The sequence below is a fragment of the Bombina bombina genome, chromosome 4, assembly GCF_027579735.1.
Source record: "Bombina bombina isolate aBomBom1 chromosome 4, aBomBom1.pri, whole genome shotgun sequence".
Lineage (NCBI taxonomy): Eukaryota > Metazoa > Chordata > Amphibia > Anura > Bombinatoridae > Bombina > Bombina bombina.
Genome location: NC_069502.1, coordinates 567,880,752 through 567,905,866, shown reverse-complemented (window position 1 = coordinate 567,905,866; position 25,115 = coordinate 567,880,752). Strand labels below are relative to the sequence as shown.

The 25,115-nt window shown below is 38.1% G+C and overlaps 1 protein-coding gene across 1 annotated transcript in view; it reads right to left on the bottom strand.

Moving 5' to 3' along the window:
- Window positions 1–25,115, bottom strand: part of RRAGD (Ras related GTP binding D) — a 306,572-nt gene that overhangs the window by 280,462 nt on the left and 995 nt on the right. The gene's annotated exons all lie outside the window — the stretch shown is intronic.

The following is a 25,115-nucleotide window of genomic DNA, read 5'->3' as shown; positions in this document are numbered from 1 at the left end:
TCCTTTCCTTCCGGATATGGAGAGCCCATAGCTTCATTCCTTACTGTTGGGAAATACAACACCTGGCCATCAGGAGGAGGCAAATTCACCCCAGCCAAAGGCTTAAATATCCCTCCCACTTCCTCATTACCCCAGTCATTCTGCCGAGGGAACAAGGAAAAGTAGGATAAATATCAGGGTATACATGATGCCAGAAGAATAAGATAAATAATAGAGGGGCCGCCCTTAGACAAGAAAAAACAGACGGGGGCCGTGAACTCTCCCGGAAGGAAAGGAATTTATCTGGTAAGCATAAATTATGTTTTCCTTCCTAAGATAGGGAGAGTCCACTGCTTCATTCCTTACTGTTGGGAAAACTATACCCAAGCTCTAGAGGACACTGAATGAATAACGGGAGGGAACAAAAAGGAGGAGGCAGACCCTATTCTGAGGGCACCACAGCCTGCAAAACTTTTCTCCCGAAAGCAAAAACATCAAACTTGTAAAAATTAGAAAAAGTATGTAAGGAGGACCAGGTAGCCGCCTTACAAATCTGATCCAATCCATAGAGGCCTCGTTCTTAAAAGCACAAAAAGAAGCCACTGCTCTAGTGGAATGAGCCATTTTCCTCTCAGGAGGATGATGTCCCGCTGTCTCGTAAGCTAAGCAGATGACACTCCTTAACCAAAAAGATAGGGAAGTCGAAGTAGCCTTCTGCCCCTTACGCTTCCCCGAATAAACAACAAACAAAGAGGAAGATTGTCTAAACTCCTTAGTAGCCTGAAGATAGAACTTCAAGGCGGGAACCACATCCAAATGGTGAAGTAAAGGTTCCTTCGATGAAGGATTAGGACACAAGGAAGGAACCAATATCTCCTGATTGATGCTGCAATCTGACACAACCTTAGGAAAAAACCTAATTTAGTAAGTAAAACTGCCTTATCTGCATGAAAAATCAGATAAGGGAACTCACATTGCAAAGCAAACTGCGCACAGAGGCAATAGCCAATAAAAATAGAACCTTCCAAGATAACAATTTAATGTCGATGGAATGCAGAGGCTCAAACAGAGCCTATTGCAAAACACGAAGAACAAGATTTAGGCTCCAATGAGGAGCCCCAGTTTTAAACACAGGTCTGATCCTAATCAGAGCCTTAACAAAGGACTGCACGTCTGGAAGCTCAGTCAGTCTCTTTTGCAATAAAACCGACAGGGCCAAAATCTGTCACCTCAAGAACTAGCAGAAAGGCCATTCTCCAATCCATCCTGGAGAAAATATAAGATCCTAGCAACCTTAACTCTGTGCCAAGAAAAACCACGCTCTGCACACCAGAATAAGTAGGTCCTTCACACTTTGTGGTGGATGCCCCGAGTAACTGGTTTACTAGCTTGAATAAGAGTATCAATGACACTCTCAGAGAAACCTCTCTTGGCTAAGACTAAGTGTTCAATCTCCACGCAGTTAGCCTCAGAGAATCTAGATTTTGATGAACAAATGGACCTTGTAACAGCAGGTCTCTGCGACAAGGTAACTTCCATGGAAGAGATGAAGACATCCCCACTAGATCGGTGAACCACGTCCTTCACGGCCACGATGGAGCAATCAGGATTACTGATACCCGCTCCTGCTTGATGCGGGCCACCACTCGAGGAAGAAGCGGTAATGGAGGAAAAATATATAGGAGTTTGAACCTCCAGGGCTTGGGGATCCCTCGACATCGACCCGTACCAGGGTAGCTTAGTATTGAGACGGGACGCCATGAGATCTATCTCCAGAGTCCCTCACTTGCTGCATATCTCTGCAAACACCTTGGGATGGAGAGACCATTCCCCTGGGTGGAAGGATTGCCTGCTGAGAAAATCCGCCTCCCAGTTATCCACACCCAGAATGTGGATTGCTGACAGCGAACAGCTGTGGGGCTCCGTCCACTCCAGAATCAGAGATACTTCCTTCATCGCCAAGGAACTTCTCGTTCCCCCCTGATGGTTGATGTAAGCCACCAAGGATATATTGTCTGATTGGAATCTGATAAACTGGGACAAACCCAGAAGTGGCCAAGTCTTCAAGGCATTGAAAATTGCCCGTAGTTCCAAAATTGATCGGGAGGGAGGACGACTCCTGAGTCCACAACCACTGTGCCTTCCTGGCACCCCAAACAGCTCCTTATCCGGATAGGCTTGTGTCCGTAGTCACACAATCTCCCAGGATGGTCTTAAAGGGACATAAAACCCATTTTTTTTTTCAAAATTTAGATAGAACATAACATTTTAAAACAACTTTCTAATTTACTTCTATCATCAAATTTTCTTAGTTTTCTTGTTATCCTTTGTGGAAAAGCAGAAATGTAAGCTCAAGAGTGTGCACGTGTCTGCAGCACTATATAGCCACAGTTTTGCAACAATGTTATACATTAGCAGGGGCACTAGATGGCAGCACTATTTCCTGTTGTGTAGTGCTTCAGGCATGCGCACGCTACCTACCTAGGTATCTCTTCAACAAAGAATAACATGAGAATGAAGAAAATGATAATAGAAGTAAATTGGAAACTTTTTTTAAATTGTGTATATCTGAATCATGAAAGACATTTTTTGGGTTTAATGTCCCTTTAAGAAGCATGTCCCTCGGGAAAGATGATCTGGACAGAGCCACCAAGAGAGCAATTCTCTCGACTGGCTGTCTAATACAATCTGCAGAGACAGATCAGAATGATCACCGTTTCACTGTCTCAGTATGCACAGTTCTTAAGGTCTGAGATGGAACCTGGCAAAAGGAATGATGTCTATTCAGGACACCATGAGACCAATCATCGCCATACACTGAGCCACAGAGGGACTCAAGGAGGTCCAGTGTGCAAGACATGCCGAAGTTAGCTTGCAACGTCTCTAGTCTGTTAGAAATATCCTCATGGATATGGAGTCTATTATAGTACCCAGGAATTCCACTCTGGTACTTCCAACCTGGGATAAAATAACTCATTTCCAAGTTTATCTTCCATCCATGTGATCGAAGAACACTGAGAAGGGAGTATTCTTCCGTAAGACAAAAGATGGTGCTTGCACCAGAATATCGTCTAAGTATGGGGTTACTGTAATATCCTGAGTTCTGACAAAAGCTAGAAGAGCCCCTAGAGCCTTCGTAAGGATTCTTGGAGCAGTAGCTAGGCCAAACGGAAGGGCAATGAACTTGAAGTGCTGGTCCAGGAATGCAAAGCTCAGGAACTAAAAGTGTTCCCTGTGGATTGGGAACATGAAGGTAAGAGTCCTTCAGATCTATAGTGGTCATAAACTGGCCTTCCTGATCTAAAAGGAAGGATGGACCTTATTGTCTCCATCTTTAAGGAAGGGACACTGAGAAATTTGTTTAAAGCATTTTAGGTCCAGAATTGGGCTGAAAGTTCCCTCCTTCTTTGGGACCACGAAAAGGTTTGAATAAAACCCCAAACCTCTTTCTTCAATTTGCACCAGGACAACAACTCCTAAGGAGGATAGGTCCCGAACGCACCCTAGAAAGGCATCCCTCTTTTCTAGTCTGGTAGACAGGTTCGAGAGTAGGAATCTGCCCCTGGGCGGATGAGATTTGAAGCATATTTTGTATCCTTAAGTACAACCTCCAGGACCCACGGATCCTGTACATCCCTGAACCAAGCGTCTGAAAAAAGAGAGACAGTCTGCCCCCTACACGATCCGATCCCGGATAGAGGGCCCCCCCTTCATGCCGATTTGTTTTCTGTGGGCTTCTTATTCTGCTTGGACTTATTCCAGGACTGAGCCGGCTTCCAAGTACTCTTGGGTTGCTCGGGCGTGGAGGAGGATTGTTGTCGTTGGGATTTGTCAGAACGAAAATTAGAAGATTGTCATCCCTTAGACTTGTTCTTCTTATCTGGTGGTAGGAAGGCACCTTTGCCTCCGGTAACCGTAGAAATAATTGAGTCCAGGCCTGGATCAAATAAAATCTTTCCCTTGAAGGGAAGAGAAAGGAGTCTGAACTTAGAAGTCATATCCGCAGACCAAGACTTCAACCAGAGCGCCCGGCGGGCTAGGACCGCAAAGCCAGAGGTCTTTGCATTTAGGCGAATAAGTCGCATGTTCGCATCACAGATAAAATAATTAGCAATTCTCAGAGCTTTTATTTTGTCTTAAAGGGACAATGAACCCAATTTTGTTCTTTTGATTCAGATAAAGCAGGCAATTTTAAGCAACTTTCTAATTTACTCCTATTATCAATTTTTCTTTGTTCTCTTGCTATCTTTATTTTAAAAGAAGGCATCTAAGTTTTTTTGTTCAGAACTCTGGACAGCACTTTTTTATTGGTGGATGAATTTATCCACCAATCAGCAAGAACAACCTAGGTTGTTCACCAAAAATGGGCCGGCATCTAAACTTTCATTCTTGCATTTCAAATAAAGATACCAAAAGAATGAAGAAAATTTGATAATAGGAGTAAATTAGAAAGTTGCTTATAATGCCATGCTCTATCTGAATCACAAAAGAAAAAAATTGGGTTCAGTGTCCCACCAATAGGTAGCTGCTCTGGCAACCACGGCAACTGCAGCCTCCGGTTGAAACAAAAATCCTGAATGTTGAAACATCTTTCTCAGAAAGGTTTCCATTTTCTTATCCATCGGCTCTCTGAATGAAGAACTATCCTCAAGAGGTATAGTAGTATGTTTAGCAAGTATAGAGATAGCACCATCCACCTTAGGAATGGAGCCCCACAAATCCAGTTGAGTCCGGGACCGGGAACAACTTTTTAAAAAGTAGATGAGGGGGAAAAGGATGATCCAATTCTTTCCCATTCGTTGTTAATGATGTTCGCCATTTTAACCGGCACAGGAAAAGTCAAATGGAACTTTCCTGTCTTAGTAAACTCTGTCTAATTTAGGTATCATAGGTTCTTCAGGCAGCACGGCCTCTGGAACCTCTAACGTAGACAGAACTTCCTTTTATTAAAAAATGCAAGTGCTCAATTTTAAATCTAAAGGATGGTTCCTCCGCAGCAGGAGGTTTAGACACTAAGGTCTCTGACCCAGAAAGTTCACCCACTGAAGCTACAGAGGTTAACTCATCATCGGACAACTAGGACATAATAGCTAAATCTGATAAATATTTAGATGAATCTGGGTCAGGAGAGCTATGTTTAACTTTTCTCTTGCGTTTGTTAAAGCGAGGTAATGCACTGAGGGCCGCAGACACAGCTGTTTGTAACTGCGCAGCAATGTCCGCAGGAAGAAGGCCCTCTCCAGATGGAAGATTAGATGTGCTACGGGGAACTGCATGTGGAGTGGATAATGTAGTAAGGGTAGTAATCTCAAGGGACGCAGAGTCCTGAGAGGTAGACGGCTCACAAGGACTAATAGCCTTAGCAGGCTTGTCTCCCTTCTTAGACTTTATAACGGTGTTAAGGCATGTGGAACATAACTGAGTGGGCGGGAAAACCACGGCCTCCTCACAATATAAACAGGTATGATTTAATACAGAAGGAGTACCTTCTAACATGTCAGAGTCCTCCATAGCTCAGGTTATGCCCACTGAAGGACACAAATAAAAATGTGGGGTTTTTTTTTTTTTTTTTTTTTTTATATATACTCCCAATGGCTGGGGCACTCACCACCTCCTAGATCCAGACAGTTAACAGAGGAAACGCACTCCTCAGGTTGAAGTCTCAGCTGGAGTGAACATAGACCACATGCTATCAAAAGCACAGTAAGTTAATAGGAGCTGTGCAACACTTTCAAAAACAAAAGTGAAACCTGTTTGTTCCAGCCAAAAACACACAGTCTATGAGCCCAGAAAATAAAATCACACAAAGCAGCATGTAAATAATTAATACACTAATTAATTAACCCCAACTGTTCAATAAACCCCCCTCTGAGGATATTAACCCTGGATCCTATCAAGGTATAAAGGAGCCACACTGTGACCACGTTATAGCGTTTTATGTGTAAAAATTATTTGAAACAATCTTACCTCCAGGATCCATGCTGTGGAACAGAACACAGCCTCTCAAGTGTGACAGTCTTATAGCAGCACTCCTGACATGGACTTGAGTGAGAGAAAGCAGGCAGTGAAACTCGTCAACACCGATTGCTTAGGAGCTGTTAGCAGTAGTCTGGATGGTTTCGCAGAAAAACTTTCCCTGCATCTCCAGACTCTAACTTTCAGCAATACTCTTGCTGAGAGGTTGACATGACTACTTAAAACTCCAGTCCTATCTCGAAGGGCAGATACCCTTTTCAGAACTCTCCGAATCTTCTGACACTTCTCTGCCACCTCCTATCGTGACAAAAGGCAAAGAATGACTGGGGTAATGAGGAAGTGGGAGGGATATTTAAGCCTTTGACTGGGGTGTCTTTGCCTCCTCCTGGTGGCCAGGTGTTGTATTTCCCAACAGTAAGGAATGAAGCCGTGGACTCTCCCTACCATAGGAAGGAAAAGATGGATAATCCCTTTATTACCCATTCCCCAGTTTTGCATAACTAACATGGTTATAATAATACACTTTTTAATTCTGTGATTACCTTGTATCTAAGCTGCTGCAGACTGCCACCTTATCTCAGTACTTTTGACAGACTTGCATTTTAGCCAATCAGTGCTGACTCATAAAAAAAATCTCCACAGGAGTGAGAACAAGGTTATCTATATGACACACATGACCTAGCACTGTCCAACTGTAAAATAACTGTCTGACACAATATACGTCACCAAATGATGTCTGAGCAGGTATTTTGTTTGAATGCAAGTGCTATAGGTACAAACAGCATATGTATAAATGTCCCCCTAAAGCAGTGATGACTTATACAAGCATATTGCAAAGATGATTCTATTTAAAACTGCAATGCACATTTCTGTTTCAACTAGTACTTCTTTTAATCAGTATAGCTTCAGATCTGAAGGGAGGTAACACAAAAGTCTGCCATTTTACTCTAATAATAATAATAATAATATATTACTCAGTTACTGCAGTGTTTTTGTTATTTTGATTAGTAATATCATGGCTTCAAAATGCTCTTAGCATCATATCTCACAAAAGGATATTGGTGAATCCGTCCGTAATGAAATGCAGAAGAAAATATATGTTGCACAAAAGTCTTACTTGAAAATCACTGCTAAAGAAAGCAATAAATGGTGCAATGTTTATTGTATCCATATAACTGTTTAAACAAGAGTTCAGTGTAACAAATTCAGTTCTAAAGCCCATATACTGTACTATTATCAACTATTTAATTAATTATTACAGCAGCAAATTAACACACATTACTCCACTTAGTGGGCTCCTTAGTTGGAGTTTTCCTGCAATTCTCTGAATATTAAATTATATCAACTGTATATGGTAATTCTAATGGTGCCTTCACATCAAACATTCAACAGTACCATCAACAAAACAAGTGTGTGTTTAAACCCTGCAAAGTCATTCATTTCATTATTAAGTAGTCCTTCTCGGCTGCAAGCCTTTCCTGCTGCCTAGATAAAACAAACAGTCAGTAATTGGAGGCATCATGAAACCGCCAATCCTGATTGGCTGACTTGTTGTGTCCCAATTGTGAGCTAGACATGACTTTATCTATGGGTTTAACCGAGTCAAACGCATAATAAGCACAAACCTGTATTGCGAAATGCAAAACAATATAGAATCTTGTGAGTATATATATATATATATATATATATATATATATATATATATATATATATATATATATATATATATATATATATACATACACACACACACACACACACACACACATACACACACACACATAACATGGACTGGAGAAAATATCAATATAGGTAACCTACCAAGAATAAGAAACAAAACAAAAAGTAATATTAACTGTAATGGGTAATATACTCTCATTTCAGCCCTAATCTTACATATAAACAAATAGTACATATAACAAATGAATAATAATACAACAGTGTCCTCATTATCAAAGTATTAAAGCACAGAAACTTTATTTTCTATTTTTATTATGCAAATATGAAATAAAATAAAAAAAATATTTAGTGATTCAGATAGAGCACACAATTTTAAAAATGTTTCCAGTCTACTTCTATTATCAAATTTGCTTCGTTCTCATGGTATTCTTTGTTGAAGAGATACCTAGGTAGGTGTCTGGAGCACTACATGGCAGGAAACAGTGCTGCAATCTAGTGTGATTGCCAATGGATGACATTTTTTCAAAAATGCTGCCATATAATGCTCCAGACACGTGTACGCTCCTGAGCTTACGTCCCTGCTATTCAACAAAAGATACCAAGAGAATGAAGAAAAAACATAATTTATGTAAGAACTTACATAATAAACTAATTTATTTCATGGTGGCATGAGTCCAAGAGCTGTTACATATGGGATATACATTCCTACCAGGAGGAGGCCTATAATTCCCCCCACCTCACACATACCTCAGTTTTACGAATAGTCAAGTGGTGACGTGTTTAGGAGTAAAAGCCAATAATGAGGAGCAGGAAAAAAAGATGTGCTTTACACAAAAGGTTAACCCCAAATGGGTGGGGCCTCGTAGATGCTCGCCACCATGAAAGAAATTCATTTATCAGGTAGGTTCTTACATTATCTTATCTTTCATATAGGTGGCGAGAGTCCACAAGCTGTTTCGTATGGGATATAATACCCAAGATGTGGAAGTCCACAAGTAACAATTCTCTGACTCTGACACTGACTACTTCCATACACAGAGCCACTGAAGCGAAGGAGAGAGACTGAAAGTTCAGACAAGCTGAAATTAATTATATTTGTCTCTTTTCTGTTAGAGAAAGAGTCATGGACACTGAATCTATCTGGAAACCTAGAAAAGGTGACCTTTGTCTGAGGCATCAAGGAACTCTTTGGTAATTTGATCCTCCACCCAATGTCTTTGAAGAAACAGCAATAGTTGTTTCTGCTAAATGAAAAGATTGAGCTAGTACCAAGATATTGTCCAGGTAAGGAAATACCTCAATACCCTGAGCTCTGATTACAGATAAAAGGGCTCTGAGAAAATTATTATTGGAGCTGTAGCTAGGCCAAATGGAAGTGCAACAAAATGATCATGCTTTTTCAGAAAGGAGAACCTCAGGAACTGGTAATGTTCTAGATGTATTGGGATGTGAAGGTAAACATCCTGTAAATCTATTGTGGACATAAAGTGATCTTGTTGAAAAAAAGGAAGGCAGGATAGTCCTTATAGTTTCTATTTTGAAAGTTGGAATTCTTACAAATTTGTTTAGAGTTTTCAGATCCAGAATTGGTCTGAAAGAATTTTCTTTCTTTGGTACAATGAAGAAATTTGAGAAAAAATCCCATCCCTTGTTCCTGTAAAGGAAGTAGAATAATTACTCCCATATTTTCCAGATCTGAAACTGATTTTAGAAAGGTCTAAGCTTTCATAGGATGTTTTGGAATATGGGTGAGAAAAAAAACTTCCCCATAGGAGGTCGTATTCTGAATCCAATTCAATATCCCTTAGAAATAATGTTTTGAATCCAGGGATTTTGGACAGATTCTTGAATTGATTTTGAAAAATGTTAATTCTGTCCCAAACAGAAGTACTAGATTGGGGGGCCGTACCTTCATGAGGTCTTAGAGGCTGTATTAAGTTTCTTATTCTGCTTGGATTTATTCCAATTTGAAGATGGTCTCCAGACTGATGCAGAGAATTTAGACCCAAATAATGTATTTCCTTGGAAAGAAATAAATAGCAATCTAGTTTTAGATACCATATCAGCATTCCGTGATTTAAGCCATAAAGCTCTTCTAATAAGAATAGCTAAAGACATAATTTCAATGTTAATTTTCATGATATCAAATACTGCATTGCAAATAAAAATATTCACGTTTATGTGAATTCAAGAGATTAGAACATTCAGGGTCAGAAGACAACAGCTGAGCCAGACTGGATAACCAGAAAGTAGCAGTAGCTACATCAGCAATATCTATAGCTGGTCTAAGAAAATAGCCAGTATGTAAATATGCCCTTCTAAGATACGATTCAAGTTTTTTTTTATCTAAAGGGTCTTTAAAAGAAATACTGTCTTCTAAAGGAATAGTAGTACGCTTAGCTAAAGTGGAAATGGCCTCATCAATTTTGGGAACTGTTTCCCATAATATGTTATCAATAGGTAAAGGATATTGTTTTTTAAACCTTGAATGTGGGTTAAAAGAGACACCTGGTTTGGACCATTACTTAGCAATCATATCAGAGAGAGCAATGGGTGTAGGGAAAATCTCAGAGATTATATACAGAATTCAAACTATTACAGGGGTTATCATCAGAAGGTTTAGATTATTTAATCCCTAAAGTGACTTAGACTTCCTTTAAAAGAGAACAAATATGTTCAATTTTAAATAAAAAGGAGGAACTATCAGGTTCTACGTCCAATGAGGGAGCCTCACTATTAGAGGAATCCTCATCCTTGGAAGATAAATATTTTGTAGATCAGTATCAATATTACTACAAGAAGATAAAATTTGAACTGACCTTTTTTGCTCATTTGAAGGCGGTAGTGCAGCTAGGGCCTTTACGATGGCAGTAGAAATAAACATTTTCAGTGCTGGGGGTACGCCATCTGCATCCATCTGTAAGCAGGAGACAGTAGGTGCATTAGTACACATAGAAACATCATTTGATTGATCGATATGCAATAAGAAATCTAAGCATAAATGAGCTGAAAAAGCTACTTCAGTTGTTTTACAAAAAAAATGTAAGATGTAATAATTACTATTATTACCCCCTTAAGGCAAGCTTTTTGAGGAAATGTAAAAATATGCCCCTTTTATATAGTGTTGCAACAACATTAAAGCGATAAGCAATGATGCCTAGGAAAGCAGTTAACGTTAGTTTGTGTAAATTTCAAATGCAAACGTATAGATAAAAAAGGGTGCGCTAAAAAAACCTCACAATGTGCGTGATACTGATGCGCCAATAGTGACGCATGATACAAAAAAAGTTTATTATGGCGCAAAAATACAAATATTTATGATGCACACTGAAAGGCACGAAAAAATTTTTGCAAAAAAAATGTTGCAACAAAAATGGCACGTAAATCCGATGCATAAAAATGCGTCAAGTATGATGCGCACATGTGAAAAAAATTGCACGCTAAACATGTGAAAAAAATTGTGCGCTGAAATATGTGCCGGTTTGTGCGCACTTGCATGTGCATGAGAAAAAAATTTGGCCATGAAAAAATAAAAAGCAAGGGGAATAGTAAGAATCTGTCCCTGGGCCATACACACACATAGATATACATAGTTAAACTCTTAAACATAGTTAAAAGTGGCCAACCCATAGCTGTGAGTGTCTATATAAAAAATACAAAATATACTTACCCATAGACACTTGTCCACTAATAGCAGACAGCCAAACCAGTACTGAAACATATCAGCAGAGGTAATGGAATAGGAGTATAACGTCAATCTGTATAGGGAGGCAGAAGATGAGCCCATGAAAAGATTTCCCGTGAGGCGATAACATGGTGTCATAAGGCAGTACTCCAATCGCATACATCTGACAAGCACTGTACTCTGAGGGCAACATTTAAAACTGAGGTATGTGTGAGGTGGGGGTTTATAGGCTTAGGGAAACTTTGCCTCCTCCTGATAGGAATGTATATCCAATACGTAACAGCTCGTGGACTCTCACCACCTATATGAAATAAATTGGATAATAGAATAAATTAGAAAGTTGTTTAAAATTGCATGCTCTATCTGAGCTATGAAAGAAAAAAAAAATGTTCCTTTAATATCTCTACTTTCTGGGCAAGTTAACACACTTTGGAAATCTTAATGATCAAATCTTTAGCAACATATAAAGTTCAAAACACCTATATTTATGGCATGCTCAAGGAGGAGTTGTGTCCTAGATGTTCTGAGGTTTAGTTTGAGATTCTGTGCTGTAACGTTATAAAAGCATAAGCTATCCATACACAGAGCACCAGTAAGTTTGCTGTAAAAACATTTCCGTATGCACCAGATAATATTAACTGGTAGGCCATGCTATAGCATTTAAACCGTAGGTTTAACAACCCAGGTATAGGCACACTTTATGCCAAGCATTAGTTTCATATCTTTATCATGTTTCCTTTGCCTGGTGCAAATTTTAAAGAGACACTCAAAATTATCATGATTCAGATAGAGCATGCAATTTGAAATAGCTTTCCAATTTTCTTCCATTAACAAAATGTGCAGTCTTTTTATATTTACACTTTTTGAGTCACCAGTTCCTACTGAGCATGTGCAAGAATTCACAGAATATACATATGCATTTGTGATTGGCTGATGGCTGACACATGATAGAGAAAGTTCAGACTAAGTGCTTTTGTACTGTCTTTCTGCAACTGCCTATCCCCACTATCATATAATACTTGCAAATAGTAGTCATACGTTTGACAACCTACAAGTCTGTAGCTGACCACTGTGTTCTCAAGCTCCAAGCTCACATTTACAAGATGCTGGATAAAGGAGCAAGACAACAGTTATTAGACTGCAAACCACGCAGCACTGTTTTTACTAAATGGTAGTCTGTTAAACTTTCTCACACTATGGAAGAGAAGCTCGCCTACAGCATGACCTGAAGAATAAACTCCAAACAATCCCATTCTATCTGATAGTGTGAGTAACATCTCCAAGAAATATTTAAACTGATTTTGAAAAATGTTGTGTATGTGTCTCTATGTCTGTTCATCCCATCCATCATATGTTATAAACAGTAAAAAATAACAATATAATGTCTATTTATTGGACCAAAGCATGAAAGTTCAACTGTAAAATTCCTGTATACTTTTACTCTATCAAATACAATTGTTTTCTTACCATCACAACTGTCAGCTGTTAAGGTGTTTGGTAAATAATAACATTTACTACCATACCTAAAGTTTAAAGGCATAGTTTACCATATTTTTTTATTTCTTTAATTTGTTCCCAATTTTCCATTTGAACTGATGGAGTGTATTAATGGTTTACAAAAAGCTCCTTTACATTTATATCAGCATTTGAAATAGCCAATGTTGCCTGTGGTATCCATACCTATACTGAAAGTTTCTACACACATCCTTTAACTGGCATTTCACCATGCATAAAATACTTCATTATTGAAAGTGATATTGCAATACACATTCATTATGTTTTTTGTTTCCATTTGCTATAAAATACATCTGAGATGTGTACTTGTACCACTTTCTTCCAGAGAGGTAATATTTTTAGCTAATTTTCGGTGGGCCATAGTTTATAACCCCCCCCTCCCATCTTATCTGTACTTATTTTCTATTTTAAGGTGTATTATCAGTTTTGCATCATTCTACGTGTGAATATTAGTGTGTGTGTGTATAAATTATATATTTTACTAGATTAGGTGGGGAAAAAAATAAATAACTAAGAAACAAAACTAGGCTGAAGAGGATTGGCTGCTTCAAGCTCTTTAGTGCACATGTGCAAACTGAGTTTATGTGTATTAGTTTGTAATTGGTTAGCAAGGATTCTTTTGCTGTGGTGGACAGGAAAATCAGTGAAAAGAAAAAACAAATTAATATTTTTTATATGGCAAAATATAGTTGCATTATTTATTGCAAAAGTCCTCCCAGATGCAGCTTACAGTTTGTGTTTAACCCCTTTAGACAAGTTTTTCTCTGAAATTCCTGGTAGCAAAGTACCAGAGAATGTTTAGCATTTTTGCTATGACTCCATTTAAACAGAAATAGAGCCTTTGCTGTTTTCAATTACCTATGAAAACGATATATTTTATAAAGTAGACAACCCAAGGTATTGATCTAGACAGTAGCAGACCTACTCAAAAGAAGGCCCTGGTGCAAGGTAACTCAGTAAAAAGAAAAAACATAATTTATGTAAGAACTTACCTGATAAATTCATTTCTTTCATATTGGCAAGAGTCCATGAGCTAGTGACATATGGGATATACAATCCTACCAGGAGGGGCAAAGTTTCCCAAACCTCAAAATGCCTATAAATACACCCCTCACCACACCCACAATTCAGTTTAACAAATAGTCAAGCAGTGGGGTGATAAAGAAAGGAGTAGAAAGCATCAACAAAAGGAAATTTGGAAATAATTGTGCTTTATACAAAAAATCATAACCACCATAAAAAGGGTGGGCCTCATGGACTCTTGCCAATATGAAATAAATGAATTTATCAGGTAAGTTCTTACATAAATTATGTTTTCTTTCATGTAATTGGCAAGAGTCCATGAGCTAGTGACATATGGGATATCAATACCCAAGATGTGGAGTCTTCCACTCAAGAGTCACTAGAGAGGGAGGGAATAAAATAAAAACAGTCATATTTTGCTGAAAAAATAATCCACAACCCAAAAAGTAATTTATTTTCACTTTTGAAAGAAAAAAACTTAAATCAAAAGCAGAAGAATCAAACTGAAACAGCTGCCTGAAGAACTTTTCTACCAAAAACTGCTTCCGAAGAAGCAAATACATCAAAATGGTAGAATTTAGTAAATGTATGCAAAGAGGACCAAGTTGCTGCTTTGAAAATCTGATCAACTGAAGCTTCATTCTAAAAAGCCCACGAAGTGGAGACTGATCTAGTAGAATGAGCTGTAATTCTCTGAGGCGGGGTTTGACCCGACTCTAAATAAGCTTGATGAATCAAAAGTTTCAACCAAGAAGCCAAGGAAATAGCAGAAGCTTTCTGACCTTTCCTAGGACCAGAAAATAAAACAAATAAACTGGAAGTCTTCCTGAAATTTTTAGTAGCTTCCAAATAATATTTCAAAGCTCTTACCACATCCAAAGAATGTAAGGATCTCTCCAAATAATTCTTAGGATTAGGACACAGGGAAGGGACAACAATTTCTCTACTAATGTTGTTAGAATTCACAACCTTAGGTAAAAATTGAAAAGAAGTCCGCAAAACTGCCTTATCCTGATGAAAAATCAGAAAAGGAGACTCACAAGAAAGAGCAGATAGCTCAGAAACTCTTCTAGCAGAAGAAATAGCCAAAAGGAACAACACTTTCCAGGAAAGTAGTTTAATGTCCAAAGAATGCATAGGCTCAAATGGAGGAGCCTGTAAAGCCTTCAGAACCAAATTAAGACTCCAAGGAGGAGAAATTGATTTAATGACAGGCTTAATACAAACTAAAGCCTGTACAAAACTCTATAATAAATCTTTCTAGAGACAGATTTACGAGCTTGTAACATAGTATTGATCACTGAGTCAGAGAAACCTCTATGACTTAGAACTAAGCGTTCAATTTCCATACCTTCAAATTTAATGATTTGAGATCCTGATGGAAAAACGGACCTTGAGATAGTAGGTCCGGCCGTAACGGAAGTGGCCAAGGCGGGCAACTGGACATCCGAACCAGATCCGCATACCAAAACCTGTGTGGCCATGCTGGAGCCACCAGCAACACAAAAGACTGTTCCATGATGATTTTGGAGATCACTCTTGGAAGGAGAACTAGAGGCGGGAAGATGTAAGCAGGTTGATAACACCAAGGAAGTGTCAGCGCATCCACTGCTTCCGCCTGAACATCTCAGGACCTGGACAGGTATCTGGGAAGTTTCTTGTTTAGATGAGAGGCCATGAGATCTATCTCTGGAAGCCCCCACATCTGAACAATCTGAGAAAACACATCTGGATGGAGAGACCACTCCCCTGGATGTAAAGTCTGGCGGCTGAGATAATCCACCTTACCAATTGTCTACGCCTGGGATATGCACAGCAGAGATTAGACAGGAGCTGGATTCCGCCCAGGCAAGCATCTGAGATACTTCTTTCATAGCTTGGGGACTGAGAGTCCCACCCTGATGATTGACATAAGCCACAGTTGTGATATTGTCTGTCTGAAAACAAATTAACTTTTCTCTCTTAAGCAGAGGCCAGAACTGAAGAGCCCTGAGAATTGCACGGAGTTCTAAAATATTTATTGGTAATCTCGCCTCTTGAGATTTCCAAACCCCTTGTGCTGTCAGAGATCCCCAAACAGCTCCCCAACCTGAAAGACTTGCATCTGTTGTGATCACAGTCCAGGTTGGGCGAACAAAAGAAGCCCCTTGAACCAAACGATGGTGATCTATCCACCATGTCAGAGAGTGTCGTACATTGGGATTCAAGGATATTAATTGTGATATCTTTGTATAATCCCTGCACCATTGATTTAGCATACAAAGCTGTAGAGGTCTCATGTGAAAACGAGCAAAGGGGATTGCGTCCGATGCTGCAGTCATGAGACCTAAAACTTCCATGCACATAGCCACTGAAGGGAATGACTGAGACTGAAGGAGCCGGCATGCTGCGACCAATTTTAAACGTCTCTTGTCTGTTAGAGACAGAGTCATGGACACTGAATCTATCTGGAAGCCTAAAAAGGTGACCCTTGTCTGAGGAATCAAGAAACTTTTTGGTAAATTGATCCTCCAACCATGTTTCCGAAGAAACAACACTAGTAGATTTGTGTGAGATTCTGCAATATGTAAAGACTGAGCTAGTACCAAGATATCGTCCAAATAAGGAAACACTGCAATACCCTGTTCTCTGATTACAGATAGTAGGGCACCCAGAACCTTTGAAAAGATTCTTGGAGCTGTTGCTAGGCCAAATGGAAGAGCAACAAATTGGTAGTGCTTGTCTAGAAAAGAGAATCTAAGAAACTGAAAGTGTTCTGGATGAATCGGAATATGAAGGTATGCATCCTGCAAGTCTATTGTGGACATATAATGTCCTTGCTGAACAAAAGGCAGAATAGTTCTTATAGTCACCATCTTGAAAGTTGGTACTCTTACATAACGATTCAAAATTTTCAGATCCAGAACTGGTCTGAACAAATTTTCTTTCTTTGGTACAATGAATAGGTTTGAATAAAACCCCAAACCTTGTTCCTGAGGAGGAACTGGCATGATTACCCCTGAAGACTCCAGGTCTGAAACACACTTCAGAAAAGCCTGAGCTTTAACTGGATTTACAGGGATGCGTGAGAGAAAAAATCTTCTCACAGGAGGTCTTACTTTGAATCCTATTCGATACCCTTGAGAGACAATGCTCTGAATCCAATGATTTTGGACAGATTTTATCCAAAAATCCTTGAAAAACCTTAATCTGCTCCCTACCAGCTGAGCTGGAATGAGGGCCGCACCTTCATGTGGACTTAGGGGCAGAATTTGGTTTCCTAAATGACTTGGATTTATTCCAATTTGAGGAAGGTTTCCAACTGGAAGCAGATTCCTTGGGAAGAGGATTGAGTTTTTGTTCTTTATTCTGACGAAAGGAACGAAAACGGTTAGAAGCCTTAGATTTACCCTTAGGTTTTTTATCCTGAGGCAAAAAAACTCCTTTTCCTCCAGTGATAGTTGAAATAATAGAATCCAACTAAGAACCAAATAAATTATTACCTTGGAGAGAAAGAGATAGTAATCTAGATTTAGATGTCATATCAGCATTCCAAGATTTAAGGCACAAAGCTCTTCTAGCTAATACAGCTAAAGACATGGCTCTAACATCAATACATCAATTTTGATAATATCAAAAATGGCATCACAAATAAAATGATTAGCATGTTGCAGTAAGCGAACAATGCTAGATATGTCAAAATCCAATTCATGTTGCGCTAAATTTTCCAACCAGAAAGTTGGTGCAGCCGCAACATCACCCAAAGAAATAGCAGGTCTGAGAAGATGACCTGAATATAAATAGGCCTTCCTTAGATAAGATTCAAGTTTCCTATCTAAAGGATCCTTAAAGGAAGTGCTATCTTCCATAGGAATAGTGGTACGTTTAGCAAGAGTAGAAATAGCCCCATCAACTTTGGGGATCTTTTCCCAAAACTCTATAGATTTTGATGGTAAAGGATACAATCTCTTAAACCTTGAAGAAGGAATACAGGAAGTACCTGGCTTATTCCATTCCCTAGAAATCATATCAGAAATAGCCTCAGGAATGGGAAAAACACCTGGGGAAACCACAGGAGGTTTAAAAACAGCATTTAAACGTTTATTAGACTGAACGTCAATAGGACTGGTTACCTCAATATCCAAAGTAATTAACACTTCTTTTAATAAAGAACGCATATACTCTATTTTAAATAAATAAGTAGATTTGTCAGTGTCAATATCTGAGGAAGGATCTTCTGTTTCAGATAGATCCTCATCAGAAGAGGATGAATTATTATGTTGTTGGTCATTTGAAATTTCATCAGCTAAATGAGAAGTTTTAAAAGACCTTTTACGTTTATTAGAAGGTGGAAATGCAGACAAAGCCTTCATAATAGAATCAGAAACAAATTCTTTAAAATTTACAGGTATATCATGCACATTAGAAGTTGAAGGAACTGCAACTGGAAATGTACTATTACTGATAGAAACACTATCTGCATGTAAAAGTTTATCATGACAACTATTACAAATGACATTCGGTGGAATAATTTATACAATTTTACAACAAATGCACTTAGCTTTGGTAGAACCTATGTCAGGCAGCAATGTTCCAGCAGAAACTTCAGAGGCAGGATCAGATTGGGACATCTTGCTCAATGTAAGAGAAAAAACAACATATAAAGCAAAATTATCTATTTCCTTAAATGACAGTTTCAGGAATGGGAAAAAATGCAAAAGCATAGGCCCCTTGATAGAAAAGAAAGCAGGAGGCAAACAACAATGGGGTATTGAAATAATGAAGACAATTTGGCCGGAAATGACACACCTGCATCACTAATGACGTCGCCGTGTGAAAGGTCTCGGCATCACGTATAACGCCGGAAATGACGAAATTGCGTCAAAAACGTATTTTTCTGCGCCAAAAAAGTTTGCGCCAAAAATGACGCAATAAAGTCTAACATTTGACTGACCCGCGGGCCTAACACCCGCAATTGCAAAAAGTAGTCAAATTGAAAAAAGACTAAACCCCAGATAAGAAATAAATTTCTTAAAGTGTTTATATTCCCAAATATGAAACTGAGTCTGCAGAAGGAAATACATGAGCCTGACTCATGGCAAATATAAGTACAATACATATATTTAGAACTTTATATAATTTGCATAAAGTGCCAAACCATAGCTGAGAGTGTCTTAAGTAATGAAAACATACTTACCAAAAAGACACCCATCCACATATAGCAGATAGCCAAACCAGTACTAAAACAGTTATTAGTAGAGGTAATGGTAAATTGAGAGTATATCGTCGATCTGAAAAGGGAGGTAGGAGATGAATCTCTACGACCGATAAGAGAACCCATGAAAAAGACCCCCGTTAGAGAAATCATCGTATTCAATAGGTGATACTCCCTTCACGTCCCTCTGACATTCGCTGTACTCTGAGAGGAATCGGGCTTCAACAATGCTGAGAAGCGCATATCAACGTAGAAATCTTAGCAGAAACTTACTTCACCACCTCCATAGGAGGCAAAGTTTGTAAAACTGAATTGTGGGTGTGGTGAGGGGTGTATTTATAGGCATTTTGAGGTTTGGGAAACTTTGCCCCTCCTGGTAGGATTGTATATCCCATATGTCACTAGCTCATGGACTCTTGCCAATTACATGAAAGAAAGTAATAAAATACATTTTGCTCTGTATAATGATTTTGGGGATAATTAGATGGCCCTGCTACTTGCACTGATAAAAGACTTCTCTGCATTAGGATAGTACACATTCTGCATACACCTATGCATAGGCTGGCTGTTATGGGCCCCCTCCAGCTCTTGGGCCCTGGAACGATTGCACCTGCTGCACCAATGGTAGTTACGCCCTTGGATCTAGACCCATTTTTTTATATTTGATGCCACTATTTGGCCGCCAAATACAATCACATAAAAAAATTGTTATGTTTTTGCAATCTTTGGGTTTTTCACTGAAATTAATTACGCACAACTTCTGTCGTCATAAAACACATTTTTATAAAAGCTTCTCTGGGGTCTTCTTATTTCAAAAACAGCAGACATGCATGCCATTGGTTTTTGGCAATTAGAGAGTCGCTAATTGCAGCTGCGCAGCATGTGGAAGAAGATGGTGGCTTGTGGCCTTCTGCTCTTTTTTCTACTTGTTAAAGTTCAACGCACTAAGATCTGTGCGAATCCAGATCTTAGTGTGTTGCACTTTCACAAGAAGAAATCCGGCTCTGAAAAGAGCAGAAGGTAGCGAGCAGTCGCCTTTTTCAGTATTTGGCAGAGAACTAAACAGCTTAATGCACATATCTACTGTGCCGCACACATCTTAAATTCCTGGCAGTGAAGGGGTTAATCAGTAAGTTTGTAAGGTTAATATTTCTGGTCACCTCCATCTTAGGTACTAACAGATAACATTTTCCCCCCTACTGTAGGGCTCCATCCCTTGTCCTCTTCCTTCAAAACTTTCCATAGTGTAGGGTCTCATTCCTCCCTCTCCCCTCACATCCCTTGTTGCTGTAGTGTAGGGAACCTAACACCTCCCTCCCCCACTATGCTACCCACTCGCCTCCGCCCTTCCCTCCCACCGCTCCCCTTTGGCACCAATAAACAATCATTACAGAGAGTGGCATATATAGTGTGAAAAGGGAGAATGAAGAGTGCTCCCTTAGAATATGAAGGCCAATGCCTTCTGCCTGCTGGTTGTGGCCCTCACTGTCTAAGTTTACAGCAGTGACCTTAACATATGCCTTTGTGGTGGACATAGTTACTACTTAAACACAGTACACGCCGGGTAAAGTACTGTGTGACATAGTACCTGCGTCCATATGGCGCAAGGGGTTAATGTCCATATACGTCTAGGCTATAGAAATGCTGTTTAAACATAGCCAACAGAAGAAATTACACTCCCAGTGGGAGGTAGGAGATATAAGTAATAAAATGTTAATTTACAATTTTTCTCTAGATGTAAAGCTGGGCGGATAGGGGCAAAGATGTACACCCCTGTCCGCCTTACTTTCTTAAATCTGGCCCTAGGTAATGGCCTTCAGTATAAAGACAGAGATAATATAACAAAACATTTTGGTACAGAAAGCAATAAATAAGGAATTCGGATTTTCATGTAGTTTCAAATAACAAAAATAGCTATTTCACATACACAAATAAGCCAAAAGAAGCAACCTCTCATACATTTTATACTCTGCAGCCGGTCTAATAAGTCACTGGAAACACAATATTGAAAATAAAGATATCACTATATTTTACTACTCAGAATAAAATGTACTAGACTAAGAGGGGGGGGGGGGTAGCTAGAAGTCCATTCATTAAAGATAGGCCTGTTTTGTTTTGTTTTTATTCGTCCTGGACTAGAGGACATTTCCAGCTAACTTCCTGAAAAAAAAGCTACATACTACACTTTGATTTCTTAGAGCAATAGACAAATTCATTTACAGCTAGTCCTAATTGTCTTCAGGGAAATAAGATAAACATTCTCAATGTGTTTTCAAGTAGTTTGTTAGTGTATTTACAAATTATATATATATATATATATATATATATTTGAAATTATTTAGTTTTTAAGTAGGTATTTTGCAATTTATTTTAATCATATATACTTCTCTCCTTGTCTTGATATATATGTCCTACATACACACATTATATATATATATATATATATATATATATATATATATATATATATATATATATATATATATATATATATATATATATATATATATATATATATATATATATATATATATATAAAAAAAAGCAAAGAAAAGCACTCACTGGATTTTCATCAAAAAGTGACCAGAACTTTAATGTAGTTTGTGACGTTTCGGGACAGCAACAGTCCCTTCCTCTGACTGTTGCTGTCCCGAAACGTCACAAACTACATTAAAGTTCTGGTCACTTTTTGATGAAAATCCAGTGAGTGCTTTTCTTTGCTTTTTTATCATTTACCGTACAGCGCCCTGGTAGTTGTTGAACGTTGGTGAGAGTGCACATACACCAATTTTTTGCTTTTATATATATATATATATATATGTATATATATATATATATATATATATATATATATACACACACACACATATACATACACAGGTGGCCCTCGTTTTACAACGGTTCAATTTACACCGTTTCAGAACAACCACCTTTTTTTCCAGTCATGTGACTGCTATGGAAAAGCATTGAGAAGCAGTGCATTTATTAAAATAGCCAGTAGGTGGAGCTGTCCGCTTGTGTTGCAGGAGCTCATCACCTGAAAACTCCATGTGAATCCTGCAACCAGAGGGGAGACCTGACAGCCTGGAGACACACTAAAGTTACAGTGTCATCGGAAGGCAGAGAAGTTCAGACCTTATAACCCGAAGGTTACAATACAGGTAACAAAGATTGGGGGTAAATTAGTAACAGCGAAAGACAGTGTGATTATATACCAAGGTAACTTAGCACCATTCTGAATTGAAGGATCAAGAATCTGTTTGTATAAAAGAAGCTTTTTTGAAACAGTAAAAGGATCCTGTAATTTGTATAAAGCGCTTTATACTGTGACATTGTGTATCAGATACAAAGAAGAAGATTAACTGTTACACTGTTTGATACTTACTGCTACGTGTAACCAAGCTTCCTATAGGCCCAAATTGGACACTTGTCTGTGTAGGCATTTAACAAGAGCATTGAAATTCATTATCAGTAAAATAACATTTGCTTTTAAGGAGCTATTTTTTATTTTTTATTTTATGCAGAATGCGCACTCATAGTATTAACTGTATTGCATGTATGTATTTTAAAGTGGAGAAATAACGATTGGGTTTTTAAAGGGACAGTCTAGTATAAATTAAACTTTCATTATTCAGATAGGACTTTTAATTTTAATCAACTTTCCAATTTACCTTTATCATTACATTTGCTTTTTTCTCTTGGTATTCTTAGTTTAAACTAAACATAGGTAGGCTTATATGCTAATTTCTAAGCCTTTGAGGGCTGCCTAAATCTCTTTTCAATACAAAGAGACAGAAAGTACACGTGGGCCATATAGATCAGGGGTCGCCAACCTTTCGGACCTCAGGGACCATTAAGCTCAAAATTTTGAATCCCGTGGACCACTAACATGAATTTTTTGAAAAGGTACAAACCTCTATAATGTGTATGTGTGTGTATATATATATATATATATATATATATATATATATATATATATATATATATATACACACACACACACACACATACTGTACATAACTAGTATAACCATAGCCAACTTTACATTATGTATATATTTACACTTTTTAAGAATTTTTTTTTGGAATTAACTAACTGAATGACAAAACTGATAATACTTCCAAATGACAGATGAAGGGTGAGTGCCAACTTTTGAGCTGGAAACAGAGAGGTAGAAAGTGGGAAAAAAAGAAATATGTTTAAAAGGACCACAAGTCTTCCAAGTTACCTCCCCAGTTAGGAATTATTCAAAACTATTTATGATCATGGACAGACATTGGAGTCATAAATTAAGTTTATATCAGAAAGCTCTCAATATGGATGTGAGCTAACCACGACTGATGTTACTGGCAATTACTATAATACTGGTGGGATATGGCTGATCAACTGGATGGCAATTACTGGAATGCAGGTGGCTTTGTACATGGGGAAATTATTAAATGGCTTTGTGGGTGGAAAATTATTAGAATAAAAAATAATTAATATTTAATAAAAAAAAAAAAAGAAAGAAGATGGAGGGGAGGAAGACAAACAATGATATAAGTCCATGTGAAGGAATTAGGAAAACAACTACAAAGAGACAGGTAAATGGAAGAAAATAAATGAAATAAGGTTTTTTTTTTTAAGATTTTCTTTTTTTTTTATTTACTTTAATTCCACTATTTCAAGCCAAGACTATACCAACCTCTGCTGGCTTTAGAATGGAGGCATCTTCCTCTGAGCAGCGCGCCAGGTGGGAGGAGATAAAAATACAATCTAGCTACGCAAGTTGTGCAGTACTACGCAACGTGCGTAGGGAGATTGTAATTTAACTCCTCCGTCAGTTTTCACTGATGTCCAGCCAGGCACTGTAGGGAGTTGCAGCGCGACGGGGGTGACACCATCAGAGGAGATTAATTCCTGCTTGATGGTGTCAAGGACCACCAACATCTTCTCGTGGACCATCAGTGGTCCACGGACCACTGGTTGGCGACCGCTGATATAGATAACACTGTGATCAGGCACAGGGGGTTGCTAAATTTAAGACAATAGATAATAAACAGTCACAGTCATGTGATCAGGGGGCTGGAAGAAGGTTCCTAGATACAAGATAATCACAGAGGTAAAAAGTATATTAATATAAATGTGTTGGTTATGCAAAACTAGGGAATGGGTAATAAAGGGATTATCTATCTTTTAAAACAATAACAATTCTATGGTAGACTGTCCCTTTAAGTATTTATGATTTAACTCAGAGTATACAATAAATGTGTTAATATTAATTGTGATAATCCTGTGTCTTTAGCTTTTTTAGCGCTTCTTAAATCAAATTTTTATTCATATAAATCAGTCCAGATTGGAATGCATAGAAAGAACTGTTTGCAGAAAAATGCAAGTGAAGTCTGTGTTGTGTGATTATTTTATTAGGTTTATAATGCTGTTTAGCATTTAAAGTCTTCATTTCAAAGCTTTAAAAATAATGTATTAGGTGTTACTTATGACAATTTTGAGAGGGGCCTGGAACCTATCTCCCTCACTTTCCATTGACTAACATTATAAACTGGGTTTCAATTTACAACGGTTTCAATTTACAACCATTCCTTCTGGAACCTAACCCTGGCGTAAACTGAGGGCTAGATAGATTATATATATATATATATATATATATATATATATATATATATATATATATATATATATATATATATATATACACACACATATACACACACACATACACATACCATTTAATGTAACTTTGAAAATCCTGGTGAGTGCATTCCGTTTCTTCACAACTATCAATACTTTGGAAGCACCCTGGGTGGATGAAATGTTAACCGTGAGTGCTGGCCTGCCTGCTGTGTGTATATATATATATATATATATATATATATATATATATATATATATATATATATATATATATATATATATATATATATATATATATAAAGAGAAGAGGCTTGCACTCACTGGATTTTTGAAAAAGTGCTTTAATTAGCACAAAAAATGTGTGACGTTTCAGGGATCAATCACCCTTTCATCAGACCAAAACATTTTTTGTGCTAATTAAAGCACTTTTTC